At 42.4% G+C, this 26,520-nt stretch overlaps 1 pseudogene; it reads right to left on the reverse strand.

The window, feature by feature from the left end:
• Nucleotides 1-803: 803 nt before the first annotated feature.
• On the reverse strand, nucleotides 804-26,282 carry LOC131478432 (olfactory receptor 7E178-like; annotated as a pseudogene).
• Nucleotides 26,283-26,520: the final 238 nt, after the last annotated feature.

The raw sequence follows: 26,520 nt of genomic DNA on the forward strand, positions 1-26,520 counted from the left end.
AATTATTGAACACATGGGCAACTCTAAAATTTGGTAGAATAAGTAGAATTAAAGGAAAAGGTTTGGACTCCATATTATTATTGAATTTCATGAATTTTTGAGATGCTTTTTCCCCCAGGTTTTCAAGACACCCACCTCTGTTTCATGTTTGTTGACCACACAGCTTCTCACTTCCAGCTCCACATTCACAAACTCAGTCACCTGCAACCCCTCAGAACTGATTTCTGCGATATTCACCTCTTGCTGTTGATATTCTATGTGCCCCTGTTTTAGAACACTTGGCTGAAAAATATTAAAAGATAAGAATGTTAGGTTTAGCATGCCTTTGATCAAAGCGAAATGCACCCAAGGATGCTAACAGCAATAGGAAGTGCCCTTTCCATCTGCAGGACAGCATCATATATAGTGAAAAAAAACCATTGATAATGATCATCTTGACGTAGAATATTTATACATACACTTGAAAAAGCTAGGGTTGCATTATCGAAGCATAGAATTTGATTGTTCTTGATAGGAATATGTTACTTTTTTCAGCATTGTGTCATCTTTTTATTCAAAGTCCCTCCATGTTCTTTTTTTGAGAGTTAGCCTCTAGAAGACTCCCCCAAATGCTTACAGTGTCCCTGTCAGGCCCAGCACAGAGGCTGGGAGCAGGAACTTAACCCCAGTCTCCAATATGGGTAGCATGAATGCAACCGTCCTCACTGCCTCTCACACTCAGCCCTGGCAGGAGGCTGTCACTAGCCACCGCTTGAAAGCAAAAGGCATGCTAACCCACATAGGTTTTCCCTGCCATGTGGCAGCTAATCTAGAGCACACAGAATGCGTAGGAATGAAAGGGTGACCTTGGAACACGAGGATTCCTTTTTCAGCCTACCTTTATATGCTCATTGATAAGAGGTCTTGCATTTCCCATGTGGAATATTATGATTAGTGGCAAATTAATCCTGTCAATGTAGAGTGCATCAAAGTCAGGACTTTTCCAAATTGCTGTTGAAGGCAGGCAGGTGTTTTTATGGGAAACAGGGTAATGAGGGATGTGGGATTATCTTGAAGTATACCTATAGAATGAAAAAAAAATCCCTTTACTGAAAAATTTACATAAGATTTAAAAAGAAGTCATTTTGCATATAATACCTTAGCTTTAGAGCCCATAAAATCAAATAACATAGGGCCCGGCACCGTGGCCTAGCGGCTAAAGTCCTCGCCTTGAACTCGCCGGGATCCCATATGGGTGCCGGTTCTAATCCCGGCAGCTCCACTTCCCATCCAGCTCCCTGCTTGTGGCCTGGGAAAGCAGTCGAGGACGGCCCAATGCATTGGGACACTGCACCCGCGTGGGAGACCCGGAAGACGTTCCAGGTTCCCAGCTTCGGATCGGCGCGCATCGGCCCGTTGCGGCTCACTTGGGGAGTGAATCATCGGACGGAAGATCTTCCTCTCTGTCTCTCCTCCTCTCTGTATATCTGGCTGTAATAAAATGAATAAATCTTTAAAAAAATCAAATAACATAAAACACACTCAAGCAATTTCTTAATCTGTAAGAGAGCAATAATTATGGACCTTAGGGGCTGTTATAGGTAGTTTCTGTAAATTTTATATTATTTTCATCACTTTTCCATTATTATTCTTACAAAGGTAGAAAGAAATAGCCATTTTCTATCTATTGGTTCACTCCCTCAAATGCCCATAATACCTAATCACATCAAGGTGAAATCTGAAGCCAGAAACAGCAGCCTGCAGCCAAGTTGCCCATGTGATGGCAGGAACTCATGTCTTGTAATAACATCTGGTGTATGCCAAGGTGCACAAGAATAAGAATGGATCAGGGGTGGGATCATCAAGCAGCCACAGGCACTGTGACATAGGATGCGGTCTCCCAAGCTGAGTTCTAATCCACAGCAGCACGACACACGCCCCTTATGTCAGCACTGATGTCAGAGCACTGAAAGTTTTCCTTACAAGCTACAAAAAATGTGTTCATAGTTCCTTTTAAGAAGTGTGCTGCACATACTACTGCTAAATGCCGGAGTGAGCACTGACATTTGGTCTTCATTCTTTCTCTCCGGCACCGGAGCCTCATTTGAACAGTTGATCTGTCCCATCACTGAATGGGAGGGCATCATTTGCCTTGTCTGTCACTATGACCACGTCTTCATAATTTCTGTTCCCCTCTCCATGTCTCACATATGAAAATTGCTTTAAGATCATTCATGAAATTGTGTTTAGTTGCAAAATGCCTTCTTGCTATACACCAGCTGTATTTGCTGTCCTAGGAAAAAGTGATCACCCGTTTCTCTATCATTTAAGATAAATAATCATTATCTCACAGTGGAATGTTTGGTAGCAGTCATTTTGTGAGAACTCACTTGAGAAGGGAATACTGACTTCGTTCTGCTGAATGGCGGAACCAGTGTGGTGACAAAGGTATAAGAAAATCAGCATGCTATTAAAAAAAACAAAATGCAGTTCTTTGTGGCCAAATGGGCCAAACTGGAAACCATAATGCTAAGGGAAATGAGCCAATCACAAAAGGTTAAATACCACATGTTTGCCTTAATTTAAGATGATATGATGTTATGTATAACATGTTATGTTTTGAATGTTATATGTTGTGTATAAACTAAATTGAAGTATAGGTGAGGTGGTCACAGAAGGTGGCTGGGAACTCGCATTTACTTTTAACATATTGGTTACTCATTACTATGTCAATTAATTCCATAATGATGTAAATTTTTGCTGATGGTATGTTGGAGCTTTCAATTGACTGGGATAATACTCTGCTAGCTCTGTCTTCAGACCAGAGAGGGTCTACCTAAGAAGCCGTTGAACTTGACTGGACAATAAGATGCTGGACTCTATGTTTGGTATACGCTTGCAATGGGGAAATCTCAACTGAACTTGAGCTGTGGTTAGGCAACAAGGTGGAGGAATCCACCATGGTGGGAGGGTTTGGGGAGGGGTGGGAGAACCCAAGTATCTATGTAACTGTGTCACATAATACAATGTAATTAATGAAGTTAAATAATAATAAAAAAAAAGAAAATCAGCATGCTACTCATGGATCATTCACCTAGGATACACACATGAATGCCAGTCTTGCCACCTCTCTGTAATGTCATCCTCTTCTGGAAATACACACAACATCTCGTGTCTGTCACAGGCTTAGAATCCGGGAGAAGCTGTAACTCACACATCTTGTGGCTTGTATTATTTTTTAAATATAGATTTTGTCACAGACAGAGCAAGTTTGTCATGAAAGTCATGGTCAAAGCAGACTGGAAGGTGCAATGATGCCCAATTTTATGACATGTCTCACTCAGGTAGAGCATCTGCCTCTTCTGCTCCTTTTATTGCACACCTGAATGTCTCTGCCTTCATTTGTCAGTACTCCTCAAGAAGAGTTATGCTGTAGACTCCATTAAGCGAAGTCACCGGAGCTTCATGTCCTCCTCAGAGTCACCAGCCCATGTTCTTCCGATATTCCCATGCATCTCTGATTCCATCAAATTCCTGGAAGGGATCAAGCTACTGGCAAGACAGCAGCAAATGTGTGGAATCCACAGTGGCTAGGGCAAGTTACCGTGAGGCATGAACCACTCGGTTCCGTATGGAATACATAGTCCCTGGAGGCCTCCTTTGTGTAAGCACACATGCAGGAGTGAGAGACAGTCACTCTTCCCCAACACACAGAGTACACATTTGTGGGGACATTACAATTGACTTTAAAATTCTAATCACAATAGCTAAAGCATATTTTATCCGTCTTTGAGTTATCCGTTACAAAGAGCAATCTTTCATGACAAGGTCATTCATTACTCAAAGCAGTGTGGCCACTGAGACATCAGTTTTGCTAGCTGGCAGTGCCCACTGTCCCAGATCCTGAGAACCCACCCCACAGAAGAAGAGCAGTCAGTTGAGCACACCTGTTTCCAAATGACGTTGTCCCTGGGGCTGCTGTATTAACGATCTCTGCTGGCCCCAATCATCAGAACGTTTCTAACAGAGTTCCAACAGGTCACATCAGGTACCTCTGAGCTCCTTTGTTAATCTCTCTGCGTTTTCTGCAGTAGAATTGGAATCTAACACCTCAAATTCGTGTTGCTTTTTCACATGAAGTGGAGCGATTGCAGGAGGTGTGCGAGGAGTTGAAGGCTGAAGTGAAATCCTATAGAGGGTCAAGAGAAGGCTGTCCCTGTATGACCCTGTGATTGCTCCTTCTGTGATGTTAGCTTTGAACTCGGTCATGATTTACTGGCTGCCGCCCACTGTGGTCTACCAGCAAACCACGGGAGGGCACAATGAGCAGCAGGTTTCCTCCCAAGGGAAAGAATCATGAAAAGTTTGCCTCGGACATGAGAAGGGTAGGGTGGCCATGCTACAACAGCGTCTGGAACCCAATTCCTGGTTCAGAAGTGGCTTCACCTTCTACCTGAACAGCTGATACAAGAAAGTTACCCAAAAGTGCTGAGCTCTTCTCCTCTATACAAAGTGAAAGAATATGTGTTCTGTGCCCTGAAGCATTAACGGTAGGATGAGGCAGTCTAATTCACAAACTGCTTACCGAAGCCTCATCATAATTCTCACGGTTATGTTTTGGAATTCGAAGGAAGCTTATACAGCCTCAGTTGCTACTGTCATTAAGAAGATGCCAGTGGGAAGGAAAGAAAAAAAAATGTCAGAATGAGATCTTTGAGACGCTGATGAGAACCAAGTCGGTACAACTTCACGAGCTAGAGCAATCCCTCCCCTTTGTCCTTACAACTGGGATTTTTCTTCCTGTTGATGACAAATACACCTGACATTCCACAGATCCATCCAAACCCATCTGCTGTCTCCCTGAGAACTTACCAGGAAGCACGTGAGGCGTAACCCTGTGAGGGCTCTGCTGGTCCTCTTCTTCCCTTCAGGCAGTAATGCCTCCCATCTTTGACTCTGGACTGAATAAGAGACAGACTCTCAACATGTCCTCACACAGGTGCTCACGGGGGTGTTTATCACAGAAAGAAGCTGCCGGGTTTCCATTGGCAAAGTCAAGGTCTGAAGGTGCTGGCTCATTATTTACACTTGGAAGACCCTGGGGGCTCAGTGCCCAGAGCTCCTCATTAGCCAGTAGGTACAGAGGGTCCTAGTCTCTGAGGACTGGCTGATAGTGCTGGAAGAGGGAATGTGGAAAGCCATTGTCTCTGGGACCTAGACACAAGGCATCTCACCTGTGCTCCTTTGCTGCTGACTTGCAAGAGCAGCATCTTGGCTTAAAACGCAAACTTTGGATTTCAATTTCAACTCAGTATGGGACGTGTGTGTGTGTGTGTGTGTGTGTGTGTGTGTGCGTGTGTGTGTGAATGCATTGGATTAATCATGAAACCAAGAGAGAATTAGATGTTCTATCCCGAGAACACATTACCATTTTCAATTTTTCTCAAATTTCCAGACTCAACACACAGCCATTTTTTGTTTGTTTGGTTTTCAAAGCACTTGTTTGCATTAGAAATTGATGTCTGGGCAATATATGGCTTGTTAACAATTTGAATAGATTTTCACTTGTAAGTTGTGTCTCTTAACAAACTGTTGAATTAAGTGTTTACCTTATACTTAACATTCATGCGATAGTAGTAGTATGTGATTATTTTAAAAGTTTGTAGAAAGTGTAATAAAACACCACAATATGCATTTTCTATGATATGATATGATAAAATAAAGAGACCTAAAAGCTTAAGCTAGTAAGCAGAAATACTGTAGCTGAATAATATAAAAATGTTTTGAAATATTTAACAAATGGCTCAATTGGAGACAGTCAAGGAGAATAAAGAATACTTTTTACATGATTTATTTGTATTGGAAGGCAGATTTACAGAGAGAAGGAAAGAGAAAGGTCTTCCATCTGCTGATTCACTCCCAAATGGCTGCAAAAGCCAGTGCTGATTTGATTCAAAGCAAGGACGTAGGAGTTTTTTCCAGGTCTCCCAGGGTCCTGGGCTTTGGGTCATCTTCGACTGCTTTCCCAAGCCACAAGCAGGAAGCTGGATGGGAAGAGGAGTAGCCAAGAAACTTAACTGGTGCCCATATGGTATCCCAGTGGTAACAAGGTGAGGACTTGGCTACTAGGGCATTACACTTGCACCAACCTGTCATTTTTTAAATTGAGTTTACTTTGAAACATTTTATTTCAGAATAGGTTTAAATTTACACAAGAGGGCTTGGCGGCGTGGCCTGGTGGCTAAGGTCCTCGCCTTGATCCCATGTGGCCGCTGGTTCTAATCCCGGCGGCTCTACTTCCTCTCTGTCTCTCCTCCTCTCAGTGTATCTGACTTTGTAATAAAAATAAAATAAAAAATCTAAAAAAAAATTTACACAAGAAAAATTGTGAATTAACAACACAAAAAACAGCATATATTCTTCACCCATTTCCCCATTAACTGTGTCACAATAATTAAAATCACAAAATATGATGACTGATTCCAAAGGTTGAATACCTCCCTTTCTCTCGTCCTTTAATAATCAATATGCTGTGTTCAGACTGAGGTTTGTTCTTTAATCGAAGCTATGAAATCAAAGGAACAGGCAAAAAAAGGATCAAGAGAAGGGAATCAGAGGTATTATAGACTACCATAATCAGTCTAATATACACATTTTGGGAGTTCTACACTAAAAAAGAGGGAAATAAAAAAGAAAGAAGACAGAGAGCTAATCTGAAGAAAGAATGATAACAATGGGAAACTTCAGCAATTAGAAGAAGGTGTGGACATGTACCTTCAAGGAGCTCCCTGGACACTGATTGTAATACATCTAGTGAGAAGCCCCAAGGTACGGGATAATCAAGCTGTGCATAGTCCCAGTGAAAGAGAGAACCCCAAAAGCAGCAAGGGAAAAGTGATGCCTCAGTACTGGAAATCCCCCCCCAAAAAAGGTGGACAGCCGAGTTCTCGGCATTCACTGAGGCACCCTATAAACCCATCTCTCAATGCTCCTCAGTTGTTCCCACAAAAGAGCAGTGATGTGCATCCTCCTAGAAAGCTCTCACAGGAAGTGAGACCAACACCAAATGCGCATGGGGTACAGAGAAATCAAACAAAGCATGGGGACCTTCAGGATAAAAACCAGAAGCTGATCATCTGTCTGTGATGGGTGGATCATCCATCACAAAGCACAGAAGGCTCCATAGTTATGACAGGATTCACGCATACAGTAGTTATACTGGACAAAAAGTATTTAAGCATCTCCATAGGAGAAAAATGACCAAAAGAGGCAACATTCAGACACAAAATGTGCAGAGAACAGGGCCTGGTGCCATAGTCTAGCGGCTAAAGTCCTCACCTTCAATGTGCTGAGATCCCATATAGGTACTGGTTCTAATCCCAGTGGTCACGCTTCCCATCCAGCTCTCTGCTTGCAGCCTGGGAAAGCAGTGGAGAATGGCCCAAAGCCTTGGGACCCTGCAGCCACGTGGAAGACCAGGAAGAAGCTCCTGGCTCCTGGCTTTGGATCAGAACAGCTCAAACCGTTATAGCTGCTTGGGGAGTAAATCATCAGCTGGAAGATCTTTTCCTCTGTCTCTCCTCTTCACTGTGTATCTGATTTTCATATAAAAATAAGAGAACTCTTTTAAAAAATGTGCAGAGAACAAGGCCATGACGGCTTCATATATGATGTGATCAAAGAGATAAGGTTTTCAGACCGAAATTCTTTACCGATCTCCAATCCAAGAGGCAGGCACAGGTACTCAGGTGAGACTTCTTTGCTGAGGAGCCTCCTTGTAGCCCTCTTGATGTCCCTGTTCCTCAGGCGGTAGATAAAGGGATTGAGCATGGGGGTGACCACAGTGTACACCACTGAGCCTACAGCACACCTCTTGGGTGAAAGTGAGAAAGACGTACTGAGATACACCCCAAACCTGTTCCATAAAATAAGCAAACCACTGTCAGGTGAGAGCCACAGGTGGAGAAGGCTTTGTACCTGCCACCCGGAGAGGGGACCCTCAGAATGGAGGCCACAATTTTATAGTATGAGAAGAGGATTCCTGACATAGGAACAAAGCCATATAGGATACCAACACTGTACATGACCACGTCATGGGTGACTATGTCAGAAGAAATAATGTTTAGAAGTTGAGAAGGGTCACAGAAGAAATTGGAAATTTCCACTCCCTTGAAACATGCAACCGGTAAATATTATCACACTGTGCAGTAGGGAATCAGAAAGGCTGATGACAAAGCACACCAAAATGAGGAAGCCACAGCGGTGGTGGTTCATGATGACCTGATAATGCAGGGGGTGACAGATGGCAACAAACCGGTCATAGGCCATCACTGTCAGAAGGAAGTCATCCATGATGCCAAAAATCATGAAGAAAGACATCTGAGTGAGGCAGCCGGCATAGGAGATGACTGTGCTGTGGGTGAGGATGCCCACAATCATCTTGGGAACCGTAGTGGAGGTGAACCCCACGTCAGCCAAGGACAGGTTGCAGAGGAAGAAGTACACGGGGGTGTGCAGGTGGGAGTCTGAGGTGACAGCCAGGATGATGAGCAGGTTCCCAAGCACTGTAACCAGGTACATGGAGAGGAACAGTCCCAGGAGGAGTGGCTGCATCTCTGGATCCTCGGAGAAGCCCAACAGATGGAATTCTGAGACAACACGTGTGAGATTTTGGGTTTCAGAACCACCTGGACTCCTTCTGGAAGAGAAAATAGAACTGTATACATTTTTAACGAAACAGTCATGGTTGCAATACAAGTGCTCTTCAAAAGAATTATGGAATATGGAATTAAAAATGTGTTTGTTTTGGTGTAATCTGGTTTGAAGTCCATCCTTTTTTTTGTATGGGATAATCTGAAGACCCCTCTCGTGTTAACCATTTGGGGCCACAACTGTGTCTGCCATTTCCATCAATGGTAACAACCTCTATCTTTGCAGAATTCTCATGAATGCCTTCTGTGTTTTTCACTTCCTTTGTAACACATGCTATGCAAACACTCTGCTAAAAAGTCTTAGAAGACCAAGAGCATTAGACCAAACAAGTCCATCCTCAGCAAATGCAAAGAGCCCTTTGAAGAAGGGCTCTGCATGAAATATAGTGTTCTAATTAACAGATGGATCTACTTTAAGAGCACACACATGGCTTTTACCTGGGCTGTTTATAAGTTCTCTGTTCAAATATTGTATTTTCTAAACACAGAATAAAAGCTGCAAGCTCACAATCGAGAAATATTTTGCCATTGTGACGAATAAAGCTTAATCCTTCTTTGTTTTCTGAATTGCCTGCTACGCATATGGAAGCTCTCATTCAGATGCTCTCACTTACTGGTGCACTTCCCAAAAGCTGCCTTGTCTGTGGTTGGACCAAAACGGAACTGGGATTTGGCGTGCCATCCAGGAATGCCACAGATGTTGCAGAAATCCCAGAACCTGAGTCATCCCTGTGGCTTCCCAGCATCTGCATTAGCAGGAACTTGGAGTCAGACCCAGAGCTAGATATGAATCGAGGCACTCCTGTGTGTGGGAGGTGGGTGTCTTAACCTATGTCTTTTAATAATCATTCAATATGTAATTACTATCCTTGTCTGTGAGGAACTTCCAATTTTCATTAAAGTTGTTCAGTCAAATGTGTATGAATCTCTCCACCCCTTTGTGTTCATGCTTGTATTCTCCACTGGCTATGAACAGAGTAATGCTCATTGCAGGTAAAACGATTCCCACCCCAGACTCTTTCTGTGTTTAGGCCATATCTAAAACAGTGCCTGCCATTGTTTCTGAATGACCAAAACAAAAGCATTGTTGTAGATGTTAACACTTCTTGGGTCCAACTTTTTTTTTTTTTTTTATCAATCCAAGAAGTCAAATATCAGAATCATGGGGCTCCCAGAAAGAGTGGAAAGAGAGACAGGCATACAACCAGTACTTGAGGAAATTATGCAGGAGAACTTCCAAAATACCTGGAACATGAACAGAATCCAAATTCAGGAAGGCCAGAGGACCTCCCCCACAGGGTGGACCCAAAACGATCCTCCCCAAGACAAGTGGTAATCAAGCTACCCTCCAATGAATACAAAGAAAGAATCCTAAGGTTAGCACGAACCAAAGAGAAGCTTACATTTAGGGGCAGGACCATCAGAATCACTGCCGACTTCTCAGAACAGACGCTCCAGGCAAGAAGGGAGTGGAACAAAATCTTTCAAGTACTGAAAGAGAACAACTGTCAACCAAGAATACTGTACCCAGCAAAGATTTCATTTGTATATGAGAACGAAACTAGATACTTCCACAGCAAAGAGAAATTAGAAGAATATGCCAACACAAAACCAACTCTACAAAATCTCCTTAGAAATGCGCTACTCCCAGAGAAAAAGGAAGCAAGCCATAAGCAAGGATGGCAATCAGGGAGATCTCAATAAAGTCCATCCACGGAAATGACAATCAATTACCAACAACCTCAAAACCACAGGCATATGTCACGGCATAATTATAATTTCTCAATATTAACCCTCAATACAAATGGCTTAAATTCATCAAAAGGCACCGATTAGCAGACTGGGTTAAAAATCAGGACCCAACTATATGCTGCTTGCAAGAAACACATCTAACCAGAAGAAACTCCAAGAACTAAAAGTGAAAGCGTGGAAACAAATACTCCATGCCAATGGACGAGAAAAAAAGGCTGGTGTGGCAGTCCTATTCGCAGATGATATGGACTTCAAAGTAATGAGAGTCAAAAAGGACAGGGAAGGGCGGTACATCTTCTTGAAAGGGAGGATCCAACAAGAACCAATCGCCATTCTTAATATTTATGCTCCTAGCCCAGATGTACCCAGCTACGTGAAACAACTACTTTTGGATTTAAAGGGAGACATAGATGAAGATACGATAATTCTGGGAGATCTGAATACCCCACTAACACCAATAGATAGATCAATGCAGCAAAAGCTCAACAGAGAAGCCACAGAAATCACACAAACAATAGAACAACTGGACCTAGTAGACATCTATAGAATATTTCATCCTAAGGCCACAGACTACACCTTCTTCTCAGCAGTGCATGGCACCTTCTCCAGGATAGACCTCATAATAGGACACAAAGCAAGTTTAACTAACTACAAAAATATCAGAATCATACCATGTACCTTCTAAGACCATCACGAGTGAAACTGGAAATCAATAACTCAAAATGTCCCAGGAAACATGCAAACTCCTGGAGGCTGAACAATATGCTACTAAACGACAATGGGTTAGAGAAGAAATTAAAGACGAGATCAAAAAATTCATGGAAAACAACGAAAACCCAGATACAAATGTCCAAAACTTATGGGATACTGCCAAAGCAGTGTTACGTGGTAAGTTTATTGCAATTATTGCAATTAGCGCGCACGTCAAAGCCCAAGAAAGGCAACAAATGCAGGAATTAAGCACACACCTCCAGGAACTGGAAAAGCAACAGCAGAAGGACCCCACAAACAAGAGGAAACAAGAAATTATCAAAACAAGACAAGAACTAAATCAGAAAGAAATTTAAAAAACCATTCAGAAAATAAATGAATCAAAAAGCTGGTTCTTTGAGAGGATAAACAAAATAGATACCCCACTGGCCCGACTGACAAAGAAAAAACAAGACAAAGCAAGAATTAGCAGCATCAAAGATGAAAAAGGCAACATAACAACAGACACTACTACCATTAAGGAAATAATTAGAAATTATTATTTTTTTTTTAAATAAGTAAATTTTTATTTTAAAAAAAGTAAGAAGAAACAAGCACTTAGTTTCATAATTCTGGAAGCCAGGAAGGCCAAGATGAAGTCAGTGGTGAATGCGCTCCTGTCCTGTGTCAACAGCGCCCTCACATTGCTTCTTTTTTTTTTTTTTTTTTTTTAATTATTTATTATTTAACTTCAGTAATTACATTGTATTATGTGACACAGTTACATAGATACTTGGGTTCTCCCCACCCCTCCCCAAACCCTCCCACCATGGTGGATTCCTCCACCTTATTGCATAACCACAGCTCAAGTTCAGTTGAGATTTCCCCATTGCAAGCATATACCAAACATAGAGTCCAGCATCTTATTGTCCCGTCAAGTTCAACGGCTTCTTAGGTATACCCTCTCTGGTCTGATGACAGAGCCAGCAGAGTATCATCCCAGTCAATTGAAAGCTCCAACATACCATCAGCAAAAATTTACATCATTATGGAATTAATTGACATAGTAATGAGTAACCAATATGTAATAATTAGAAATTATTACAAAGAACTATACGCCAACAAATCCGGTAACCACTTGGAAATGGAAAGATTCCTAGACTCCCACCACTTACCAAAACTCTCCCCAGAAGCAACAGAAGACCTGAATAAACCCATTACTGAATCAGAAATAGAATCAGTGATTAAAGAGCTCCCAACAAAGAAAAGCCCAGGCCCAGATGGTTTTACCGCAGAATTCTACAAAACATTCCAACCAGAGCTAACCCCAATCCTTTACAAGCTCTTCAAAACAATAGAAAAGGAAGCAGCTCTCCCAAACTCATTCTATGAAGCCAATATCACCTTAATCCCCAAACTGAATAGAAAATTAACAGAGAAGGAAAACTACAGACCGATCTCCCTGATGAATGTTGACGCTAAGATTCTCAACAAAATCCTAGCCAACAGAATACAAAAAAACATCAGACAGATCATCCATCCAGACCAAGTAGGTTTCATCCAGGGAATGCAGGGATGGTTCAACATAAGGAAATCCATAAATGTGATACACCACATCCAAAAACTGAAAAACAAAAACCATATAATAGTATCAATAGATGCAGAAAAAGCCTTCAACAAAATTCAACACCACTTCATGTTAAAAACCCTAACCAGGGTGGGGATAGAAGGAACAATCCACAATATAATCAAAGCAATATATGAAAAACCCAATGCCAGCATCATACTAAATGGAGAAAAACTGGATCCCTTCCCACTGAGATCTGGAACAAGACAAGGCTGCCCACTATCACCACTGCTATTCAATATAGTCCTAGAGGTACTTGCAGAAGCCATAAGACAAGACAAAGAAATCAAAGGAATCCAAATTGGGAATGAAGAAGTCAAGCTTTCACTATTCACAGACGACATGATTCTTTACATAGAAGAACCAAAAACCTCAATACAAAGACTCCTAGAACTCATACGAGAATTTGGCAGAGTGGCAGGATACAAGATAAATGAACAAAAATCAACAGCCATAGTGTATGCAAATGGCCGCAAGATGGAAGAAGATCTAACCAACAAGCTACCGTTCAAAATAACAGAGAAAAGCATGAAATATCTGGGAATAAATTTAACCAAAACCGTAGATGACCTTTATGAAGAAAATTACAAAACACTCAAAAAACAAATAGAACAAGACCTCGAAAGATGGAACAACATCCCATGCTCCTGGATAGGCAAAATTAATATCATCAAAATGTCTACACTACCAAAAGCAATGTATACATTCAATGCAATCCCAATCAAATTACCCACAGCATTCTTCATTGAACTGGAAAAAATGATACACAGATTCATCTGGAAACACAAAAAACTACGCATAGCCAGAACCAATCTGAAGAACAGGAACTTAACAAGGGGAATCACAGTACCGGATCTCTGGACATACTATAGGGCAGCGGTTATCAAAACAGCCTGGTACTGGCACAAAGATAGAGAGGAAGATCAGTGGAACAGAATAGAAACAACAGATGGAAACCCACACAGATACAGTCAATTAATCTTTGACAAAAAGACAGACAACAACCCAAGCAAATGGGAAGGTCTGTTCAATAAATGCTGTTGGGACAACTGGTTAATAGCCTGCAGAAACAAAAAGATAGACCCACATCTCTCACCATACACCAAGATCAAATCTAAATGGATAAAAGACCTAAACCTACATCTAGAAACCTTCAAACTTTTGGAAGAAAATGTTGGAAACACACTGCAACACTTAGGGGTAGGCCCTGACTTCCTAAAAAAGACTCCAAAAGCAGTAGAAATCGAGACCAAAATAAACAATTGGGACCTCATCAAACTAAGAAGCTTCTGTACAGCTAGAGAAACAATCAACAAAGTAAAAAAACAACCTACAGAATGGGAGAAGATCTTTGCACACTACATAGGAGATAGAGGGCTGATCTCCAGAATATACAAAGATCTCCAGAGAAACCAAAACATCAGAACAAACAAACTGCTCAAGAAATGGGCACTGGAAATGGGCAGACATTTCACAAAAGAACAAACCCAAATGGCAAACAAGCATATGAAAAAATGCTCAAGTTCCCTGGCAATAAGGGAAATCCAAATGAAGACAACAATGAGGTACCACCTAACTCCAGTAAGGATGGCACACATACATAATACCACCACACTTGCTGGCGAGGATGTGGGGAAAAGGGAACCCTTCTCCACTGCTGGTGGGACTGCAGACTGGTACAGCCTGTATGGGAATCAGTATGGCGAATACTCAAACAACTCAAAATCAACATACCATATGATCCATCAATAGCACTACTAGGGATATATCCAAAAGATCTCCTACACAAGAAACCAACATGCACACCTATGTTCATAGCAGCACAATCCACAATCGCAAAAACATGGAAGCAACCAAAATGCCCATCAATAGAAGACTGGATAAGAAAGCTATGGTTCATCTACTCTATGGAATACTACTCAGCTATTAAAAAAAACGAAATGCAGTTCTTTGTGGACAAATGGGCCCGACTGGAATCCATCATGCTAAGAGAAATGAACCAATCCCAAAAGGTTAAATACCACATGTTTGCCTTAATCTGAGATGATAAGATGACAACTTGGAAGATAGTACCTGTATATTGTAATAATAGTGCAGTCTATAACAACCTGTATCCAATGTAATAAGATAATGCAATGTAAACTATAAACCAACAATTAATGTCAAAATACTTAAGATCTACATTGAAAAACTGTAACACCTACTTTACCCTCAATACGCTATGTTAATCCGTGATGGGGGGAATGCAGGGAAGTCTTTCAGGACCATAAAAAGAGTGAGGAAAAAGTACAATATAGCCTATCAAGATCAAATCTGGTAATTCATAGACAACAGACTCAAAGTGGCACTAAACAATAGCAAAACTACTATACCAATGCATGAGGGGGGAACCGGCTGCGATCCTGACAACCTCTTAACAGGAGGTCATGTGCGTGGAGCAGGGGGGCACTCCAGGGTGGAGCAGGTGGTAAGGAGGAAGCTTGGATCCCAACCATGAAGACTCCCAGACCTTCACCACAAACTATTAATACGAGCAACAAGGACTACATCCCAACTCGCATTTATTTTTAACATATTGGTTACTCATTACTATGTCAATTAATTCCATAATGATGTAAATTTTTGCTGATGGTATGTTGGAGCTTTTAATTGATCGGGATGATACTCTGCTGGCTCTGTCTTCAGACCAGAGAGGGTATACCTAAGAAGCCATTGAACTTGACTGGACAATAAGATGCTGGACTCTATGTTTGGTATATGCTTGCAATGAGGGAATCTCAACTGAACTTGAACTGTGGTTATGCAACAAGGTGGAGGAATCCACCATGGTGGGAGGGTTTGGGGAGGGGTGGGGAGAATCCCAGTACCTATGAAACTGTGTCACATAATATAATGTAATTAATGAAGAAAAAAAAAAAGATATTGTAAAAAAATTTTTTAAAAAGATGAAAAAAAATAACAAAATCCTATACGCCTATCAATTGCTTTTATGGATTTACCATCAAGCATAGTGTTGTAAATTGTTACAACAGGTTTCATAATAAACTTGCGTGTGTTTGACAGGAGAGGCAGCTGTTCGATTCTTGACACAAAACAAAGATAGGACACATATTACTAAAAGTGACACGCCACAAAATGTAGAAAATCAGAGCTGATCTAACAAGGTACAAATACAGATGGAAATTTGGATCACAGGAAACTGAAAATCAAGGCGCTCCCAGAGGAGGATGAGAGCAGACAGGATTAAGCAGGGCTGTGTGCCTCTTACGAGTGCCTAGAGTCTCCACTTGTACTTTTCTCTTTTTCTAGAAAGCAATAATTCATATTTATCAGATATTTACCACTTCTCAGATGTTATGCTAAATATACTGCATGTATCTTTATTTAATGGCCATAAAACCCAAGAGTTAGGAAAGCCATTCTCATATTTTCAACTAGAAAATAGACAGCCAGAGTAATAGAATATAGCTTACATAGAGATCCACCATACCTGTCATCACTCCATCAGTCTTTCTTCTTCTTTTGAGAATTATTTTTATTGGAAAGTCAGTATACAGAGAAGAGCAGAGAGAGAGAAAGATCTTATGTTCACTGATTCACTTCCCAAACGGCAGCAACACCAAGACCCGAGAGTCTCCCCTGGGTCTCTCATACAGATATGGGGCCCTAAGGCTTTGGGCCATCCTCGACTGCTTTCCCATACCCATAAGCAGGGAGCGGGATGGGCAGCAGAGCTGCCAGGATTAGAACCAGCGCCCATATGAAATCCCAGCGCATGCAAGGTGAGGACTTTAGCTGCTAGGCTACTGTGCCAGGCCCTCTACCAGCTTTTAAACTCAGCTAGTCATTTTTCAAGATGACATACTTTCAAGACTACAATGAGGAAGTGCTTATGATTTATAGTATAAAAATTAGAACTTTTTTAGTACGTCTAGTCTTTCAAAGCTGTGATCTATTTTCTGTTCGTATACACCATTATTGACATTTCAGGAAGCTTTTCTTTCTAGTCCTTGGTTGTTTCTTCAGGTGCCTCTCTTCTAAAAACTCTGCCTTCCCAAATCCTAATTCTAAAATTTGCCCATGCTTTGGAGTTGAATTGAAACGCCATCTCCTCTGAAGAGTCCTTCATTTTCCCAGTTTGAAAGTAACCGTCTACTTACACCACTTTGTTTTTCTCTTGTACTACTTAACGACTTTTCCACATTGGTTAGGCAGCCTTTCTCAAGATCAAACTTGAGACGACTCAAGCTGTCCTACTACCTCCAACCCATAAGTACATACAGATTTTGTGAAGTCCTGTAATGAAGCAACATTCTTTATCTCCATTTACTTCTACTCCCTGAAACCTATTTTTCCCTCAACTGCTCATTAATACTACCTGGCTCTGCTATTGCAAAGGGCCACAGTTAGTGAACACTAAAATATTTGATCTGTTGTATGGGGGGGGGGTGCATAAAGACTTAGCCATGGATGTAAGATACAAGGACACAGGTGAGCTTTCTCATCTTTGTGTTGCTCAGTGGAAGACCTCTCAGTTGCTCACTGCCTTGCCTGTAGTAGCAAGCGTCACACTTGAGTAAAGACAATGTGAGCAGCTACCGACAAAAAGTGAGCACTCAATGCCCTTCTACAAAGCTTTTGGAAACACTCACCCGCATCAGGATGCCATCCCTGTCACAAAATTAGGTCAGGCCATAGTTGAGTAACAGTTTACAAAAAAACATCACAAGGCATGGAACAGATTCCTCCTTGGTTAACTTCTCAAGCAGAAGGAAGGAACAACAGAGATTTAGAAAACTATCCACATAAGCTCTTTCTACTCTGAAAGAATCACTCCCAACTGGATTTCCAAAACTGAAATGCTTATAGTGATGTTTCCTTACTTTAGGCTTCTTCCTCGTGCCTCCTAATGGTAATTTTTGTTGGTAGGAGGCTCTCATTCTATACCTAACCATGTCGACCTGCCACCATCCCCTCTCCCCCAAATTGGATAAAACTATGAGATGGCAGCAAGAGAAGAAACTTCCCAAAGAACCCAAGGACTGATGGAACCAGCCTCCTTTAACGTGCCTTCGGACCCTACTCTCCCATGGTCTCCCAGCACCCCTTCCTTAACTCCAACGTTCCTTGCCCTGTCTTATAATTTGAAATCATCCTCTTATTAAAACCAAATCGAGTAGGAGTGGTCCTAACTGGCTCCCTGAATACAAGACTCATGAGGTCATTTGTCTTCCCTATAGATAACATTTGATGTTTAGTATTGTCTTAGCTGATTTCTACTCCAGGAACCTCAGGCCCTAAGCAAAAGTAACATGCATTTGCATGTATTTCCTAGACTAACTACCTCCACTATGCCATCATTGAAATTCCCTTAGGAACACAGTAACCTCGACTGGCTGAAGGAACACCACAAGCTCCAGAGACCATTGGGAGCTTGGACATGGATGGGACATCATGCACCTTTCAACTCCAATTTCTAAAAACCTTTACCTCTAGTTCCTCACATAGTCTGGGAATTAAGTTAAAAAAAAAAAAAACTGCCTGGTTCCTTGCTCTGTGCTTTGGAATAAATACCTATATTTTTTTCTTGATGCTGGTGTCAAGGATAAGACTTTGTGGCAGGGAGGAGGGGGTTCTATAGAAATTCCTTCATTCAATCCTACAGTATTCTAGAACACAAACTACATGTTTCCCAAATGTGTGAGTATATGTGTGAATACATGATCAATAGCTCTTCCAATACTGTTTTTGCTACAACTCATTGTTTTTGATACTTTTGGTTTCATTTTCATTTCTTCAAAATAGTTTCTCTCCTCTTACTAAAATCTTCACTGACTCATAGGGCATACAGTAGCATCTTTTTTTCCAGGAAGGCTATTTGTTTTCTTTTTCATTTCTTAATTGACTCATTTGTCATTCAGTAGCATGTTATTTATCTTCATGGTGCTGTAAAATTTTTAACTTTATTCTTGTTGATTTTGTTTTATGGCTATTCATTTAAGGAAATATATAGCAATGATGTAATAGAGACTATCATATTTAAATGTGAAGATACAATGTAGTATGCAGCTCTACTTCCAAACCAAAGATGGACTCCCAATAAAACTATTAAATGTATCTTGACAATGGGACGCTGGACTCTCTGCCATTATCCATATCTGCAATGTCAGGATACACTCAGATAGCAGAATGATGGACTATGACAGTTTATGAAGGAGTATACTATTATAAAAGTATGGGGGAAATCAGTGGGGAGGAGGCAATCCCAAGAGAGGCAAACGAAATCCCAGAGCCTATAAAATTGAATCATAACGTTAAAAATTAAATTTAAGGTTTGAGGGCAGAGCCAGCAGAGCGTCACCTCGATCAATTAGAAGCTCCAACATATCATCAGCAACAATCCAGGTACGATGAGGCTGGTGCAGAGTCCACTGATTGACATAGTCCATCTTAGAGTTTCCCCTTGTCCAGTTTTTCGCTGCAAACATATAGCTGAGGTGGTTGATTGATCTACTCCATCTTTTATCTTTTCTTGGTTAATGTTTTGATTCTTCCATTTTGTTCAGGGGAATCCCCAAAGAAACTTTGAGGTGTTCCCAGTCCAGGCTCCTATATGCACTACTAGTAAGCACAGTGCCCACCACAGTCCATCACTCCGATCAGCTGGTGGTTGTAATCCCTGGGTTGGTTCTATTCTGAGCCCCGACCTCCATTGGAACCAAAGAGTATTGCAGCTCTTCCCGGCTCTGCCCATCACACACTCGTCCCTCACCTAAACCAGTGGGAGGTGTGCTGGTTGGGTGCTGCATTCCCTATTGGCACAGGCCATTTCACTTTGGCATTTGGTGTTTTGTACTGTTTTTATCGCAACCAAACCTGGCCAGGCCCCCACACAGTTCCAGCACTCGGATTTGCCAGTGGATGACGTGAACCGACTCAGCCTGGTCTGCCCCCAACCTGAGCCAAATGTATGCCAGTGGGTCACTTTCCAAAGCCTCTTCTGGGTTGTTTACCTCCATACTTCCTGCGTTTATTTCTAAGGTCAGTGTCCTGTCAGAGGAACTGTTCAGATTCCTCCATCAGACCCCTTCCTGGTGTCAGGTTTCGCCTCCCTAAGAGGCCATTGAACTTGACTGGACAAGTGGGATGCTGGACTTTGTATGGTGTGAGCTTTTAATTAGGGAATCTCAACGGAACTTGAGCTGTGGTTATGCATCAAGGTGAAGGAACTCATCATGGGGGAGGGGTTTGGGGTGAAGGGGGGAGAATCCCAGTACCTATGAAATTGTGTCACGTAATACGATGTAATTAATAAATAAATGAATAGAAAAAAAGAGAAAACAATAAAAAAATTAAATTTAAAAAAATTAAAATATTAGAAAATAAATTTGCATGATAAAATTAAACATTCACTCATCTTCCATACAAAAATTCCCCAAAAATTCATAGAATTGTGTCCCTGCCAACCTATACAACAATGTTTCTAATTACAAAGTCATAAACAGCCATCATTTCATTCAACAATGAACATGAGTGTCTATGTCACAGACAGCATATGCCACTACATGCTGAACTGTAGACATAAATGTAGGCAGAGAGGGAGCTGGCAAGCAGAAGGTGAGGTCTTGCCAGCTCCTTGCAGCCTTGCCCACACCACAGCATTGCCACCACCACCAAATGTCTGCCCTCCTCTGAAGTGCCACTTAGAATAGATCCCAGCTAAAATAACCAACATGGCTCCCAGCAACGTGCCCATGACCATCTCATAATGTCATTACAACAAAATCATATGCTTGGGGCTCAGCAGTGTGGCCTGGTGGCTGAGGTCCTCGCCTTGATCCCATATGGCTGCTGGTTCTAATCCCGGCAGCTCCACTTCCTCTCTGTCTCTCCTCCTCTTGGTGTATCTGACTTTGTAATAAAAATAAAATAAATCTTAAAAACAAACAAACAAAAAAATCATATGGTTAACACTCCCACTCCCATCATGCAGCAGATTCCCGGACACTTCCAACATTTCTACAAAAGGACAAGGAAATGGACAAAACCCAAGCCCTTCCCCACTCCATTTCTTTGGATTATTTCCTTAAGAATTGTCTCAGATACCATCCTCCTTTCGCTTTCAGGTTATACAAAGTGACAATCCAAATCTCTGTGAGCGCAATTCTCTTGAGCAAGTCCACATTTTGCATGTCAATAAATCATGCTTTTTTTTTTTCACTAACCTTTACCTCTATCTCACACTGAATCCTTTTCTTGCATTGGAGACAGGTTCATGGACCCAACCCCTCCACAAAACCTACATGATCTTGACCCCATACATTTCTTAGAATATGTATCACTGTAGCTTTCCATAGATTCAAACTTAAAAAACGGAACATTATATTTCTTACGCATCAATACATGTGCATATGATAAAACTTTGGAGATAGATTCTGGAAATCTCAAGTTTCAGGCAATAAATACTGTGACAGGAAGGCAGAGAGATAAGAGAGAAGCTATCATTGCTAATAATGCTCCATTTTGGAAGAGAAGGGTTTATGGTTATTTTACTGTTAATATTAGACATGTTCTAACACAGGTATAGGCCACAACACATCAGTCCTCTCACTGCACAGAACACTCCGTTTCAGCAGTGACTGCAAAACTAACATCATGAATGAAAAACCTGAACTTGAATCGCTTCAAGATCTGCCCCAACACTAAGTTTCGCTTGACTATGGTGAGAAGCCCTTAAAAGTCACAGGAGCTTTAATCCCCGTTTCTCTTTCTGCACATTTTGGGACTCCGATAACTCTGGCTTTCCAACAGATAACTAAACAAAAACAGAAACAAAAGCAAAAAAACCCTAAAATCTCTCTTAAGTTATTTTGTAAAATGAGTATCAGTTGGAGAATCTACAAGCAATGCACAACTTTCTTTTATTGAGTGGCAGGTGTAATTCTATCAGCTGTTTCATGTCCTTTCCAGCACACCATACTGTCAGTCTTTTGGATATTTAACTCATCTAGGTTGGGTAAAATACAATTTCATTGTCATTTTCTTTTTTCCTTGTTGTAGCTATTCCTGATGTCAAATATTTTCCTGTGTATCTACCTTTTTTTAAGATTAATATATTTTTATTACAAAGTCAGATATACAGAGAGCAGGAGAGACAGAGAGAAGATCTTCCATCCACTGATTCACTCCCCAAGTAGCCACAATGGCTAGAGCTGACCTATTTCAAAGTCAGGGGCCAGGAGCCTCTTCCAGTTCTCCCAGGCAGGTGCAGGGTCCCAAGGCTTTGGGCCATGAAGCTGTTATCTGAATACAGGTATCAAGTGAGACTAGGGCACCAATTCCAAATGCCACTTCAAAGGGAGCGGTGTGATGTCACCCCCATCAGTCTGCTGATCTGTAACCTGAAGCAGCATGTTCAGGAACAGAGCATGTGAGTTGCAAGGAATGGCAGAGAAGACAGCGCCGTGTAAGGATCGTGTCCTATGTAGAGAAGGCAGCTGCCAGGGCTACTGTTTATGACCTACATACAAGAGGGGTGCTTGTCACGGGGACAAGTTCAAAACGGCTCCTTGAATGTGAGTGCCAGTTCTTGGTCAAGGGACCCAGGGTCTCTGGCCAAGAGGGTTCTAGAGATGCTGTGTGCAGCACACAAGGGAATGCCACAGCTGCCCACGGAGGCAGGTGATGATCCCTGCGTGGGTGGCAAGACAGGTGTGTTCAAAGCAAAGGGGAGTGAGCCAAGGTGAGGCGACTCTCATGTTTTCTGCAAAGTCTTTCTCCTGTCAGGATCCTGTTCAGAGCTGGACCACACAGCTGGGGGGTGGCGGGGCTGTCTGTCCCTCACTCTTTTCCGTGGGAACACAGGCAAGCGACATTAGTCCGGTACATCATTGCTGCACCTCACCATCTTCCTGTACACTCATTTCTCCCAATTCTCGTCCTCCCTTGAACATCTCCTGAGGTCTTCCCAGACCCCCCAAAAGCAGCAGCTGTGCCTAGTCAGAGCGTCATTTCTTGTCTGGTTCATCACTATTCCTATCACCTTGACTTTTTGTCTTTGTAAATGGCTGTGCGTCTTCCCCTAAGTTTATCAGGCATTTTGAACCTTTTCTTGGACATGCAGAAAAAGGTGAGTGCAGCAATCTCGGGCCACACAGGCTGTGGGTTTTACCCCATCTCTGGATTTCTGTGCTAAGATAGATGGAAGCTTCTGGAAGCCACAACCTGTTCAGCTCACCGTCATATCCAGGACACAGAGGCAACACTGCCTGCATCCACTCTTCTGTCGGGGCCCAAAATGCCAGGGAGTAGTGGTCAGTATTCCTCTGTCATGGCCTCCACCCCCACATGTGCTTGTTCATTCTAGTGAGATGTACACTAATGTTTCCAGACTCTGACCCCGGGCCACAACAGAGTCATGGCTTTTCTTGTTTGAGCGTCTCAGGGCAGAAAACCAAGCCTGTCTACAGGTTTCAGAAGAAAGCCTGAATCCCAGGTTCTTGTGTTAACCATCTATGCATTTTTGACAATAAACAGACAACAAAATAGATCATCTATATATTTGTTAAAACAAATTTAATTTATTGAAATTGAGCTGGGCCATAATGGATTTTCCAGTACATACTGGGCTTTACCAAATATGGTGGTTTTGGGGACCTGAGAGGGAAAGAGAGAGAAATCAAATGAGAATCTTGGTCAGGTCCTGCTGACAGCTGAGTCTGAAGGGACTGCTGGTAGTGCAGAGGCTAGGGCCCATGGCAGCCCCTTCAGACTGCCATCTGAGTTACTAAGAAGAAACAGACGCTACTGAAGAATCCTAAGTCAGGCATCCTGCAAATAATCTCACGCAGAATCCATCCATGTGCCCTCGGAGGCCGAGTACTCTGAGGTCACCCACCCCCAACCGGAGCTTCCACAGGGGATGGAAGAAGTCCAAACACTACAGTGCAGAAACCAACGTCATCGGAAAGACAACCAGAAGCCCTGAGTGGTCTGCAGAAACAGAAGAACAATAAACGTCCTTCCGGACCAGGGAGGAGAGCTTTCTCTGGTCCGAGACTGGCTCCACCTCTGGACCCCCCCTCCCTCGCAATGACCATCGGGATCGCTTCGAAAACCCCTCACAGCAAACAAACAATCATACAAACTAAAAAAAAAAAAAAAAAAAAACCTAAAATAAATAAACAACAGAAAGTAGAACTTGAAATCTGACAGGAAAGAGCTGGCATGGATTGGCTCATGCCTCGCTGGGTGGGTCACAAAGATTAGTTTTACTCCTCACCGTGGTGCTGAGGATTTTCCTGCACACTCCCCCCCCCCAAAAAAAAAAAAAAATGTTCTGCACCTAAAATGTTGACATATATCTTGTTAGAGTTACAAGCCAGTCTGGATTATCCTAAAATCTGCCAAGATCAGCAAAATTTTACTTCAACACAACAACTGGCTAAATACTAAGATGAAATGGACACGAAACAGCTGAATGGTGCCTTATGGCCATTTTAAGGTATAGAGCAGCCGGTCCTGTATATGAACTAAATTGAAATGTCAATGAGCTAATCATAGGTTGTGGCTAGGACTTGTTTTCCTTTTTTTTTTTTTTTTTTTTTCTTTTTAATACACTGGTTACTCAAAACCATGTCAATTCCATAACATTGCAAATTGCTGTTGATGTTATATTGGGACTCTTAATTGACTGGGATGATATTCTGCCAGCTCAAACTTCAGACCAGAAAAGGTCTCCCCAAGAAACTGTTCAACCAATCTGGACAATAAGTAGCTGGACTCTATGCTTGGTATATGTTTGCAATGAAAGAATCTTGATTGAATTTGAACTGTAATACTGCATCAAGGTGGAGGAATCCACCGGGGGGAGGGGAGGTGGAGGGAGGGGGGGATTCCCAGAGCCTATGAAACTGTCACATAATGCAAAATAATTAACAATAAAAAAAAAAAAAAAAAAAAAAAAAAAGAATCCATCCATGATACGGATAGATCTTTGTATGATGTTGTATCATATTTTATGGGATGCAGATATATTTTTCCAGGAATCTCAAATGAGAAATGGAAAACTAAGAGGGAAATAACATGTTCAACGACAAATGTTTGAAAGGAAACCAAAGACATAGGGGCAGATCTGGTCCCTCATGCCAAGTTCTCACCCATGTCTCCACATAAGAGCAATGGGACATTCAATGTGACCCTGAGAGGACATGAGGGAGGAAGTCTTGTTCAGTCACAACACCACAATCAATACACCCATCACTTGTTCCAGTACACCAGACCTTTCCTACCTTCATAGATGATGGTTAGCATTTTAAATAAAATTCTGCTGGATGATATGAGCCACCTTCTGCTATCAAATGTTTGAGTCTGTAGCTTTTCAATAGAATCGCTCTGAGGGTGGAGACTGCCACACGATGGTGTCTTGGGCCATGAACACGGGGGATCACTATCCTGGTAACTAGTTTGCGGAAGTGGGCACCACTTAGGCCCCTTCATAAAGATATTACAGGAGGGCACAGTGGATTTGCTCAAGGCAGTCTTCTGGGATGTTCTGTGGAGGGACAAAGGGAAGGAATGTTACCAAGGACGGATGCAAGGTTTCCCTAGCATTAACAGCGCATTGGAGAACAACAAAACAAAACAAAACTCAGCACACCAGAGAAGAGCCCCTTGATCTCTCCACTACAGTGCCCCAGGGTCCAGACCAGGCCCTGTCAGATTGAACTAGAGGAAACAAGGCTGGCGGCTGAGATAGGACTCAGCCTCTTGGTATGGAGACAACACAGAATCTGTGAGGTCAGAAATGCTACAGGAGGGGGCATGCATCCTGGGCCACCAAGGGCAGTGGTCCAAGGAAGAGGAGGGCTGAGACATGGAGTGCCCTATGCTAGGCTCTAGAATAGGGGATTCTCAGAGATGTCGGTGTCCTGGGATAGGCTGTGGAATAGCCTAGACCTCAGCTGGCAAAAGGGACCTCCTGGGCTCATGGTGGATGACAATAATCTCCACATCACACCCTAACCCAATACACCAATCTCAACATGCACATCCCTGCCTTTGGTGAGCCCTAACTATAGACAAGTGCACATCTAGATGGCAGCCACAGAAACTCTTGCACACTTGCCCATGTTGGACAACACAGACACCCTTGCACACTTACCCGTGTTGGATGCCACTACAGTCTCCAGATACTTACCCCTCCTCCACAACCACCTCCTTATCAGGCAGCGCTTTGCTCGAGGCATCTTCTTGCTTTGCCTCCTTGTCTGCCTTAGAGCTGCAGGGCTCAGATGCTGCAAAGAACACACATGCGGCAAGGTCAGGCCAAGAAGAAAAATGGAAGCAAAGCTCTTACTATTCATTTTGCACCCTCTGGCCTAGATCTGGCCTGGCATGTGACTGTCAAGTCACACCTGCCCATGTTGGACAGCCTTATTCCATGATCAGCCTCACACCTCTGCCAACCATCAGAGGACCCCATATTGGGCCTTGCACAACATACCTGTCAAGCAGAATCCCATGTCAAATAGGCCTGGCACTCAGGGCCAAACTAGGACCCAGGAGGCTAGCTGTCTGAGCCAACAGGATTGCCCTCGATTGACCAGCTGGCTGAAGGGGGCTCCCGGACTCAGGCAGGAGGCAAAAACCATGCACCATGGAAGACTTGCCAGAAATGGTTGGCCACGTGGCTCCTGCCAACCTGGGGAACACTCCCTCCTTGTACACCAGATGCCACAAGCCTCTGCACGTGGGTATCTG

The sequence above is a fragment of the Ochotona princeps genome, chromosome 33 (assembly GCF_030435755.1).
Source record: "Ochotona princeps isolate mOchPri1 chromosome 33, mOchPri1.hap1, whole genome shotgun sequence".
NCBI classification, from domain to species: domain Eukaryota; kingdom Metazoa; phylum Chordata; class Mammalia; order Lagomorpha; family Ochotonidae; genus Ochotona; species Ochotona princeps.